Source organism: Centruroides sculpturatus, unplaced genomic scaffold (assembly GCF_000671375.1).
Source record: "Centruroides sculpturatus isolate CEXI.00-Female unplaced genomic scaffold, Cexi_2.0 scaffold926, whole genome shotgun sequence".
Lineage (NCBI taxonomy): Eukaryota > Metazoa > Arthropoda > Arachnida > Scorpiones > Buthidae > Centruroides > Centruroides sculpturatus.
The window spans coordinates 99,021-110,527 of record NW_019385546.1 but is presented as its reverse complement, the minus strand read 5'-3'; positions in this window follow the sequence as shown (position 1 = coordinate 110,527).

Sequence of the window (11,507 nt, the reverse complement as noted above, 5' to 3'; positions counted from 1 at the left end):
GAAGGCAGCATGGAGAGATAAAGTATCTAAATTACGTAACCAACATCTTATTATTTGCTGAGGGAGTTTATTAAAAACGAACATTTTCAATCCACTCAATAGATCATCATCAGGCTAGAACATACGAAAATGGAATTCATCATAAATGGAACAAGTTCAAAATTTAAAAATACCAAAAAACCGATAACATATCAACTAATAAGAATAAAAAATAAATTGTAAATGATACATACATGTAAAAATAAATAACATACTACAAAGACTAAACGTTAATACGATCTATCATATCCAATAGAAGATACTAAGTTTCCTTTAAATCAATTATGTATCATATTTCAGTTCATGCGCTACTTGTAAGCTTTTTAACGGCAAACTTCCAAGCCGAGCGTCTTCCCTCGGCTTGGAAGTTTGCCGTTCAGATAAAGTATCATCTGAATAAGGGAAAAGGTATTACGGTCAAGTTATAAACTCCATAATGTAACTGTATCCGTAAATATTTGCTACACTGGATATCTATAGCAAAAGTTATAAAGTACCGTAAGGCCTTTTCCATAACAAACTTTTTTATGGTTTATGAAGCAGTCCATCGTGAGCATGCGCAAAATCGTCGGTAGTTATTGCCAGATCTAACAGTATAATTATTTATTCATTTTATTATTTTTCTATTTCTTTTATGACCAAAGTAATTCTTACCTTAAAATTTTATATTATTCAGAAGCAGCATTGTCAGTCAAAAGTTACGTTTCAATCAATTTGTCAAAGTTCCGTCAGTTGCTTCCAGCACAACTTCCGATTGTACAGTACATCGACTGATAGCGACTTAGTGCATGTGCAGTTGGTCAATTCTCTGTATTCCTACCATAAAAGTTTGATCGATCCAAACTATTCTTAAGGAATACGGTACGGCCATATGGATATGATATGGAGTTTATAACCATGCTATATAGATATGCTTACAGCTACGGATATGGTTATGTTACGGAGTTTATAACTTGACCCTTATAGTCCCAATATTCAAGAAAGGAGACAGAAAGAAATTGAAAATTGCAGAGGGATCACATTGTTAAACCATGTAGCCAAGATTTTTGAGAGAGTTTTAGAGTGCAGGATCAGAAAAGTGGTGGAACACTAACTAGACGAGGAACAACATGGGTTCAGAAGGAAATGGTCTACCGCAGATAAGATATTTTCTGTGAGATTACTGAGTGTAAAGAGTTGTTAATACAACAAAGACTTAGTAATTATTTTTATAGATACAGTCGACCCCCTATAACACGGGTTCCTATAGTTCGGATTCCTATATCACGGCAAAAAAATTGAGACAGTATTCATACAAACATGCTAAAATAACTCCTATAATTCAGTAAAACGTCATCGCCGACTCGTGTCGCGACAGGATTGCACAAACCGTTGAGTTTAAACAAGCAGTGGACCTACCAAAACCATTTATTATTTAACGTCCATAAAAATTATATTTATATTAATGATGTCTCTAAAGTTCAGCGAATTTTTCGCAAAAAAAATAATTTATCAGGAAGCATGCGAGCGCCATTTGATGACAATCTCCACGACGAAAACAAGCTTAAGCAATGGCGCAGTCGAACGGTGCACACTCGGTAAGTAATCCTACATTTTTTGTTTATAGCATAGTTTATATGGATTATTCCCAAAAAATTATACGTATTTTGGAAATGTTGAGTCGAATTAGTCTAGAATTGATTAATTTTATGGAAGAAACCTTTCAAACAGCCGTAATACATAAACTGCATACATGCCGGGCTGTGATTGGCTGGACTCCTAGAAGCTGGATTCATAAAAACGTATCTACCGTGTTATGGGGGGATCGACTGTATTGAGAAAGCATATGATAACATTCCAAGACAGCCCTAGAGTGAGGGACTCTCAGCAAAAATTATAAATCAAATATAAGCAATGTATACCACAAGCCTAAATTGTGTCAAAACTGGAGTTGGGGAAAACAGAGTGGTTTGAAGTAAAGACAGGACTTCAACATGTTTTGTCATCACTTCTGTTTATAATCACAATGGATGAAATTCATAAGAATGTTAAAAAAAAAAAAAAAAAAGCTTAATGGAAAGAACTTCAGGGCTTGGCTATTTTCAGATGACATAGTACTGATGGGAGATACAGAAATACATCATCAATTGGATTTGTGAAACAGGGATCTAGAAGAATGGGGAATGAAGATGTGAACTCCGCAAGGCACATGGTCTGCGGTTACAAAGATATGATAGAAGGAACAAAGGGAAGGACAATGAACAATCGGTAGAAACGTGTGTCAGACAAACAAAGGTTTATTTTAACAAAAGAAAACGCGGTACAGTAACAGTCCAATACAGAACACAGATATCGTAACAAATAACGAAATAGTCTGATATTCCCGTTTCCGCTAACCTTCCTCACGCGAGGCCCCGTTTTTTCCCGACAAAGTAATATAGATGGAAAATAAAAATATTGTAGACAGAGTACCTAAGGGACTTGAAGACTAGACACGATCGGACCGCTCTCTGTCGTAGCGGTCCGATCGTGGGCTTCGATGGGGAGTCGTCTTCCTTTCGGGTCGAAACCTCCTTTCTTCTATCCACGGTCCACTCTCTTCTCGGTCGCTATTCTCTTCTTTCGTCCACGGCGTGCTCTCTTTTCTTCGAAAGACCAAAAAAAAGTCCTTTCTTACTCCTTACCCCCGCTTTTATAACTCCCTCCAACTATGTCACACTGTCACAGACCAATCGGATGTCGGAAACATAGCTATAGGTGGCACCGAGGAAGGAAACGGAAGGGAACGGTACAAATTATACGTGCAACGCGACATAAACGGAAAACCAAAAAAATAAAAATATAATACAGACATAGTCACGAAGTGCTACAAAGATAAGCTGAGAGAAAAGCAAGGTAGTGGTGATGTTAAGAATTCAGAAGGGAAGAGAGAAAATCAAACTGAATGGAGAATTATTAGAGGATGTTGGCAGCTTTAGATAACTGGGAACAGGAATAGCAAAGATTTAAATGGAAAGTTAAACAAGGAAATAAGTAGAATACAGCAAACTGGTGGCTTCTACCAGAGTATGAGAACTTTGATCTGGAGAAAAGAAGTGCTACTCAAATGTAAGGAGGTCCTTTATCAATTATACTTTGTCCTTGTTTTTTTTAACTCTTTCCACCCTGTGGGCACTAAGAGGGCCTTTTTTTGCAAGCCCATTATGGGTATGGCCAGGTCCAAAATGGGGCGACCGGGTGGTGAGGGACGGGGCCCGACATCTGGACGGACCATCCCCAAAAAATTTCTGGGGATTATTCAACCTATCTGGATTTGATCCCAGGTCCCCCAGAGTGGTAGGCTGCCATCTTGACCACTCGGCCATCCGGCCACTTTGTCCAAGTTGACTTATGGAATTGCAGCATGGACTATATCATGGAGAAAAGACAAAGATCCAGTCAGCATAAATGAAATTCCTCAGGAAAATGCTGAGTAAGACCAGAAGAGACAGGATGAGAAATGAAGAAATAAGGGAAAGAACAGGAATGAAAAATTTGGGGGAGAAGATAGAATATATTAGACCGAGATGGTTTGGACATACTAAGAGAACAGAAGACAATAGAATACCAAAGTAGGTGTTGGAGGAGTGAGGAGAGAAGACCCAGGAAGAGGTGGATGGACAAGATAGTTGAAGATCTAAGAAAAAAGACTGACAATGTTTGCAGAGGAGTGGTGAAAAGATAGATAGAGATGGAAGTCTTTTTGTCCATGGTCCAACTCAAGCTTCACTGGATTAAGGCTGAAGAAGACTTGATAGCCTGTTTTGGGATCCCACTTGATATTTCAAAGTGGACAACAAGGTAATACTCTTAATAGATCATACTTTTTCACATGCTACAACTTTGTAATTGATAATGTTGCTCTATTTTCATTAGGAACCAAGATTACAACAGTCCTCTCTAATGAAGGGCTGGAGATGGAAATTCACACCATCATTTAATGCATGCTTGCATTAAATGATGGTGTGAATTTCAAAAAGCAAAAAGTGTATGGTGATTGCCTTATTTATTTTTGAAATAACTGACCAGGGTCCTTAGTCTCGAGTTTTTCGTGTTACAACTCCCAATGTGTTGAAGGTGTCACGTGATACCATCTCATACTCTGACGTCAAATCGGTAGTCTCAAGTTATAACTCACATGCTTTCCCATCTCACCATGCAAGTTGCCAGTCACGTTGAGTCGAGCATTTGAGATCACTACACGAAAGTGAAAATAGCTGACAGATACACTATTCTGATGGCAATCAAAGTGTTAGAAAGAGCTGAAAGAGTTGTCTAAGGCAATGACTTTTTCGACTACAAGTAAATGCAATTTCTTTTCCTGTCAAGTCAACACTATTAAAAAAATTTTAATTCATAATTAATAAAATTATACAGCAAATTTTTCCAAAAATGGAAAGTATGTAATTCATCAAAAAAGAATTAAAATGGTAGTAAATTATATCTATAAATTATTAAGAGCATAGACACTATATTAAGATTATTTATTAATCAGAAGTGTTAAGTTCTGATTAATAAATAATCTTAATAAACAAAACAGTTTAAGAAATAGATCAAGGGAGAAGACTATATGAAAAAAGCATTAAATTAAAATACCTTTTCCATTGCACAACAGATTTTTTAGTTCCAATACACAATTAATTTTTCAACTAATTCTCTCCATAAATTGAATTGTCCTTTTCTTGTAAATTTGTTATCAAATTTTCCACTGTTCATTTTCTTATTATTTTCCATATATATTACTGATATTTCTTTTTGTTTGTTTTGCTTATTTTAAAAAAAAAAACATTGGAGGTTTCCATTTTGTTTATTGCTATAAGACAAAACTTTTAACTATAACACATGTAAACTAATTCACGTTGATTTGTTTACAACTTGTTACGGTTAAGCTGATTGGTTAAATCATTATAGTCGCAAACCCAGATGCATTGTAAATAATCCCATCATACTTAACGACAGACACAAACAAGTGAATATGACCTATTTCAGCTAGCCCAGGGCTTCTTAAACTTTTTTTATTCACGACCCCATTTATGATTGTGATTTTTTCGCGACCCCAAAAAAATGTAAAATAAAGATATATACAAATTTGCGAAAACAATAATGGTGTACTACCACAGTTCACTCTTGTGTTACAATGGAACAGAGACAACTGAATACTTGAAAAGCGACAACACTACACTAGTTCACACTACAATCAATGTTGCTGAATCGTTATCTCGCTGCACCAGAAGTGACACAACTCACGAAACCTATGACACAAAGCATGCCTTTTTCAAACTCTCACAAATTATTTTCAATATTTTGCATTAAAATCTTGCGACCCCAAATGGGGTCACGACCCATAGTTTAAGAAGCCCTGCGCTAGCCTTTCAACTTTGCTTGATGGGTCTAACTCAAGACTACCAATTATATGAGTCATAGTAACATGAGTGAGTTCAATGACGTCAATTTGAGTACAACACGAAAAACTCAAGACTAAGGGCCCAGGGAAAGAGTTATTACCACTTCATATATAATTGAAGAAAGAAGTTCCAATAATTTAAACTATTGTATGGAGAGCAAATAATTAAAACTATTAACATTTAATATTTAAAACATTGCTTGAGACTGATAGCACCAAAAAAAGTCAGCTTAAAAATGCCTGTGTACTGAAGATAATAACTGAAACCAAACTCTGATTGCAATAAGCAAAATTTTATATTTTAAGTTAGGTATTTTGGGTCATACTAATTTTGATAATATCAAACAACTGATGATAATATTAGTGATAACAATAAATAGAGCCTACTCTAAAATTTGGTTTACATTGTTTTGGTTGTTTGAACTTTCATTTCAAAGTTTTATTAATTTTGTTATATTTATTTTTAAACAGATTTTGATTTTAAAAACTTGAGTTTTATTACAATCTTTATCTATTGTTTTAGTTATTTGTCGAAACCGTGTCTTCTTTTTCTTGTTTCTTCTGATTCTATGTCACGACTTGGTGCATTTATAGACACTTGGCAAATGTAGGTGATGGAATTATTTGCCAAGTGTCTATAAATGCACCAAGTCGTGACATAGAATCAGAAGAAACAATCTTTATCATCAAATAAATTTATAAATAATTTTTTTTATTGACAAGACTATGTCTTGCTTATAAAATCGTACTGCCACTTGTTCTTATCAGCATAGAGGTATGAAGAAGTACATGTCAAGAGTTGATATTTGGCACAGAGTATTAGGTGTCCAAATCATTTGCGCATAAAAAAAATCCAGACTTGTAGGTAGTCAGGGGACCGAGAATCGAATCAAAATAAAATCCAAAATGGCGACCCTCTTCTACAAACAGGCAAAACAGCCACCTCACCCCACTGAAGTCGGGTAGGGGAGAGTACCACCTGCAGTCATTCTAAGAAGTGAACTCTGACCTTAGGACTGAACACGTAGTTTCTTCTATGTTAAATAAAATTTGTAATCTAATTTTGTAAATTTGGGAGTGCTTCAAATATGATGTTAAAACAGTTTTATGTCGTTACAAGTGGGTTTTTTAACATTATCTAGTATAGTAAAATCGTAGGACCGATAAAAATTTGACGTTATATTAGGGTTGTCGTTACATTCAATGACATTATAATTAAGTTAAACTGTACATTGTTTGTGCAAAATAAAAAAATAATTTCAGAAGATACAATAGCCACGATTATTTTTTTCAAAAATGGAAACTTTTTGTTACGCATCGACAAAAATTTAACCTGGGCTGACATGCAACAGAGAAATTTTGAAATTAGGTAAGTTAATTTCATCAAAGATGCATCGTGGACGATCTCATGGTCGTGGCTGGCAAAGTTTGAATGATCGCACCCAAAAGCAGCAATATCAAAGAAGATAGGAGAATGAGAACGAGACCTGCCTTGAGCATCAAAGTGATTCCATCTCCGAGACACAGTCTTGTCCCAAATACGGTTTTGCCATTTTACTTGTCTTATATAGATTTATTATTTAATCATTTTTGTTACTCCATATGGTTATGACATAAAAATAGAATTTTTCTGCCTTCAAAAAATATTATTATGTATTAAAAGATAAATTCAGTAAATGAACCAATTACATCAGTGCATATATGGACAGACCATTTAGCAAAAGAACTGGTTTTGGTGCACAACTTTCAGAAAAAAAAAATCAGTTACTTCCAGAGCCAGCACTAGTGCAGCATTTAGATTGTTTTCCATCAGTGAACAATATGCCTGCTCCTGTGTGTTATCAATTTCATTATAAGGAATACAAATTTTCTTTACTTTTGGATGACTAAGACAAAACCTTTCTCACTTTGTTACTAGACGGTTACACACTGAGTACAAATGTTTTTGGCCTTCTTAATAGGCCTTCTTTTGTCTTAGTCATTTAAATAGTTCTAGCTCCAAATACTTTTGGATGATCAATTGTCTCAGACAGTAGGAGTGTTAAATAAATATCATTGTATAATATTTTTTTTCTGAGTAGTAGCAAGATTGTAAGTATTACTTTTCCAACATATCAAATCATTTACAAATCATTGAATCATTTACAAATCATTGAATCTATATTACATCATTTCCTGTGCACTCATTTCCAAGCACAGTAAATAAACTTTGGTACCAGTACCAAAGTTTATTTACTGAACTTGTCTAAAGAAGTTTTTTAAATTTAAATTGAGATAAATGTAAGAACTCATTCACCTATTATCTAAATATTGAAATATTGTTACAACATGTGGTTGCATGTTGTAACCATATGTTGTAACCACATAATAGCACAGATTGATGTGCGAGAACAACAAAACTTTGTGGATGGATGGAGGTTTACTGGTATATTTTTTGTATAATGCACCATCAGATTGCTTTTTTAAAAATAAACTGATATTCTAAGCACATTATGAAAACGTTAACCACTCAACAGTGAGGAATGGCTATATCCATTAAATTCTTTTTGGGGTATTGACAAAAACTACCGCAAAAAAAATTCACATAAAAAATGAATTATGTAACAATAAAAAAAGACTTTTCTTTACTAGACATAACTGTTTATAAAATCTTTTTCCGAAACAGTAATGAGAAAAAAACGTGTGGAAAAATACTTTAAAAATTTCCCATGTTTATTCTCTACTACTTTGGGATAGCACCATACCTGACTATCCCACTGTTGAAAGGTTAACATTATTTTGAATCACATTGTATATTTCCAAATTTAATGGGCCACTTTTAAATTGTGTATTTTCCTTGAGAAAGAATGAATGAATTAATGAAATAATTATCTTCAATCATTCCATAGATGTGTGTCCCTTGCTAGTAGTTGCAATATACAGACTATTTTTTGATTTATGTTGTTTATTTTACTGATGCATTTTTAACTGATTAAGAGTAATGCAATATCTATCCTTGCTCAAATTTTTGACAAATAAGCCAGTTATAAGCAAAAATATATATTTTGGTAATTATTTGTAATCTGAACATTTTATGCTCAACATATAAATATTGAGCTATATGAAAGCATGAATAAGTAAAATAAATAAATTACAAAATTAATTTTTAAAATAATTTTCTTGAGAACTGTAAATATGTAGCAACTTCTCATTAAATAATTTTATGCTTTATATTCTAATAATATTATAATTCTAAAATTCAATTTGATACAGTTCGAATGTGCTCTGCAGAGATAAAGTACAAATTTTCAATAAAGTCATTTGCTGAGAGAATATTTTTTATTCACTAATGTTTTCAGGCTACTCCTACAGGCCATCATCAGAATTCTTAAAACAGTTTATAGAAAATGTTTCACGAATAGAACATTCCATTTAAAATTTAACTTTTGAAGTATTCTAAATACAAATTTAAATTGAAATGAATTAAATAAATAACTTATGAACAGGGTTCCTACTCAAATTTTTGTTTTGAATTCCATGACTTTCCCTGACCAACTATGTTAAAATTCCCTAACCCTTTCATTTCTTACAGTACGGAATATCAACATAATAAAACAACATTTTTCTTACTGTGAACATCGAGTACATCTATCCTTCTTTTTGTGCAGTTGATACATTCCAAAGACTGTGCCAAAAAGTACAGTACATACATCCTGTAGAAAAATGTTTGATAGGATCCACAACTTCAATGTAATGAAAAAATAAGCAATTTACAGACAAAACATGGGCTTTTTTATTTTATTGTTTATCATTATTATTTGTATGTAAATTTAGTAAACATAAGGTAGCATAAAATCAACAACAGTATTCTCTGATATACAATAGTACTGTACTGTGCTTAAAAAAGATGAACTCTTGACTTACATAATTTTAAAACCAATCTTTCAACAAAAAGAGCAACTTTTTTAAACAGCAACATAATTTTAATAAAAAGTTAATTTAAAAATTTTTAAAATAAAGCATTTTTTTCCCACATAAAAAAATCAATTGGGCTACCTATTTGATATTCAAATCTATAGCATACTACAGTATTACTACAGGTATGATCAAAGTTGCATTTTTAAGCCCTAAATTTGCCAAAATCAGTGGTATTTGTTACCAAACTTTATTTCTATTAAACCAGTGTTTCTCAACCTGTGGGTCGTGACCCCCAGGGGGGTCACAAAGCCTTACATGGGGGTTGCAGGTAAAAGAAAAAGACAAGTGTTTGTAGGTGCTACACTACAAAAAAAAAAAAAAAAACAAAAAAAAACTACAATTTCAGTGAGAAGGCTATACCTGTTTATTTTACAGTATAATTGGTTTTTCAATCGATATTTAGGTCTCAACAGAAAGAAAATTAAATATGTAGTTTTTAAAATCACTGATATAGTTTTAATATGGCCCTGGGGGTTGCCAGAAGATTTTAACTTGTAAAATGGTCGCGTATTCAAGAAGGTTGAAAAACACTGTATTAAACTCTGTATCAAAGTGCAGAAAATTAACAGAAGAGAGAGAGAGAAATGCACTTACAGTACAGTACTTTCAAAGAAAATCATAACAACAAATTAAAATGTAAGTGACAATAACATGTAAGGTTTTTATGTTATTGTCAACCCGCATTTATGTTAAATCCTACTTACCAATGTCGTGTAACACACCTTGGTTTTTGTAATTTTAACAGCACTGAGGAGGGGTTGGGAATACAAGCCAACCCGAAATGCATCTGAATTTTTAAAAAAGTGTTCTTTTAAATAAACTGTAAAGTTTTTCTAACCATTGCTGTTTGATCGTCTACCAAAATTATCGTTTGGATTACAAAGACGCTACACACAGAATTTGAAGATACAGCAACCACGTCTTCTACATTAAGAAAAAAAATGTAAAATCCTCGTGCCACCCACAAGTCGACAAGAGCATTTTATATCTTTTACTGTAAATGTCAGGTAACTGTTTAAAACATTACTACATAACATAAAAAATTATAAACGTGAAAAACTATTAAATTGTAGATTTTTTTACTGACATATTTAGCTATTTTGAACTGAATTGCTGGAGTTTCAAAAGTGTATTATTTACTGCTATTTTTTTATTTACAGTTGGTTTTCTCACACATTTAACTTCATCTCAAGATTCTCCAAAGACCTTAATCGAATCTGCAATTGTAAACAATTTCAATACTACTCTAAAAAAATTGTTCTCTTCATTTTCAGCTGCAAAAATTTTTTTCAAAAGTTCTTGAGATGAAGAAATTACTCAAAGTTCAGTTGCATATTTGAATTAACTACATAACTGCATTTTAACTGTTAAAAAATATTTTTTGCAATAAATTTTCAAATTGCCATTATTATTTGAATGATATAGGCAATTCATTATCACAAACTAACAAGTCCACAACTTGCTCTAAACTTTTTAATTTCAGCATAAAGCACATTGTAATGAAATTCCTTAATAATGAAAATAAAACTGTATTTATTAGGTAACAGAAAAATATTTATAAGAAAACAAGAAATTTTAATGAATAAGCTGACCATAGATACACAAAAACAGAATAAGAGATGTTAATTTGTGCTCGATGTACAAGTGAAATGATGTAAATGATATGCCTGTATACTGAAAAGTGAATCAAAAGTTCTCATTAAACAAGAGTATATATGCATTCACTAACTTCCATGAAAATAAATATAGACTCCTTAAAAAATTCTGTATTTTCATTTTTATAAATACAAAGAATTTGTAAACATAACATAATTTTATATTAATATAGACAATTGTCAGACCAAATACATTTTTTTAATTTTTTTCTTTTATTGTCTACTAAAAAATAAAAACTAAAATTTTACTATATTTAACTTTTTTTTTTTTTTTTTTGCATTATTTTATACAGCCCTACGTGTGAATAATTCGGAATAACTAACAGTTTTAAAATTATAATATCTAAGGATGATAAAAACTGCTTTGCGAATTTTTCTTAAATTCTAAAATTTAAATACAATTTTAAATATATTCGTGATAATCGCTCATATCT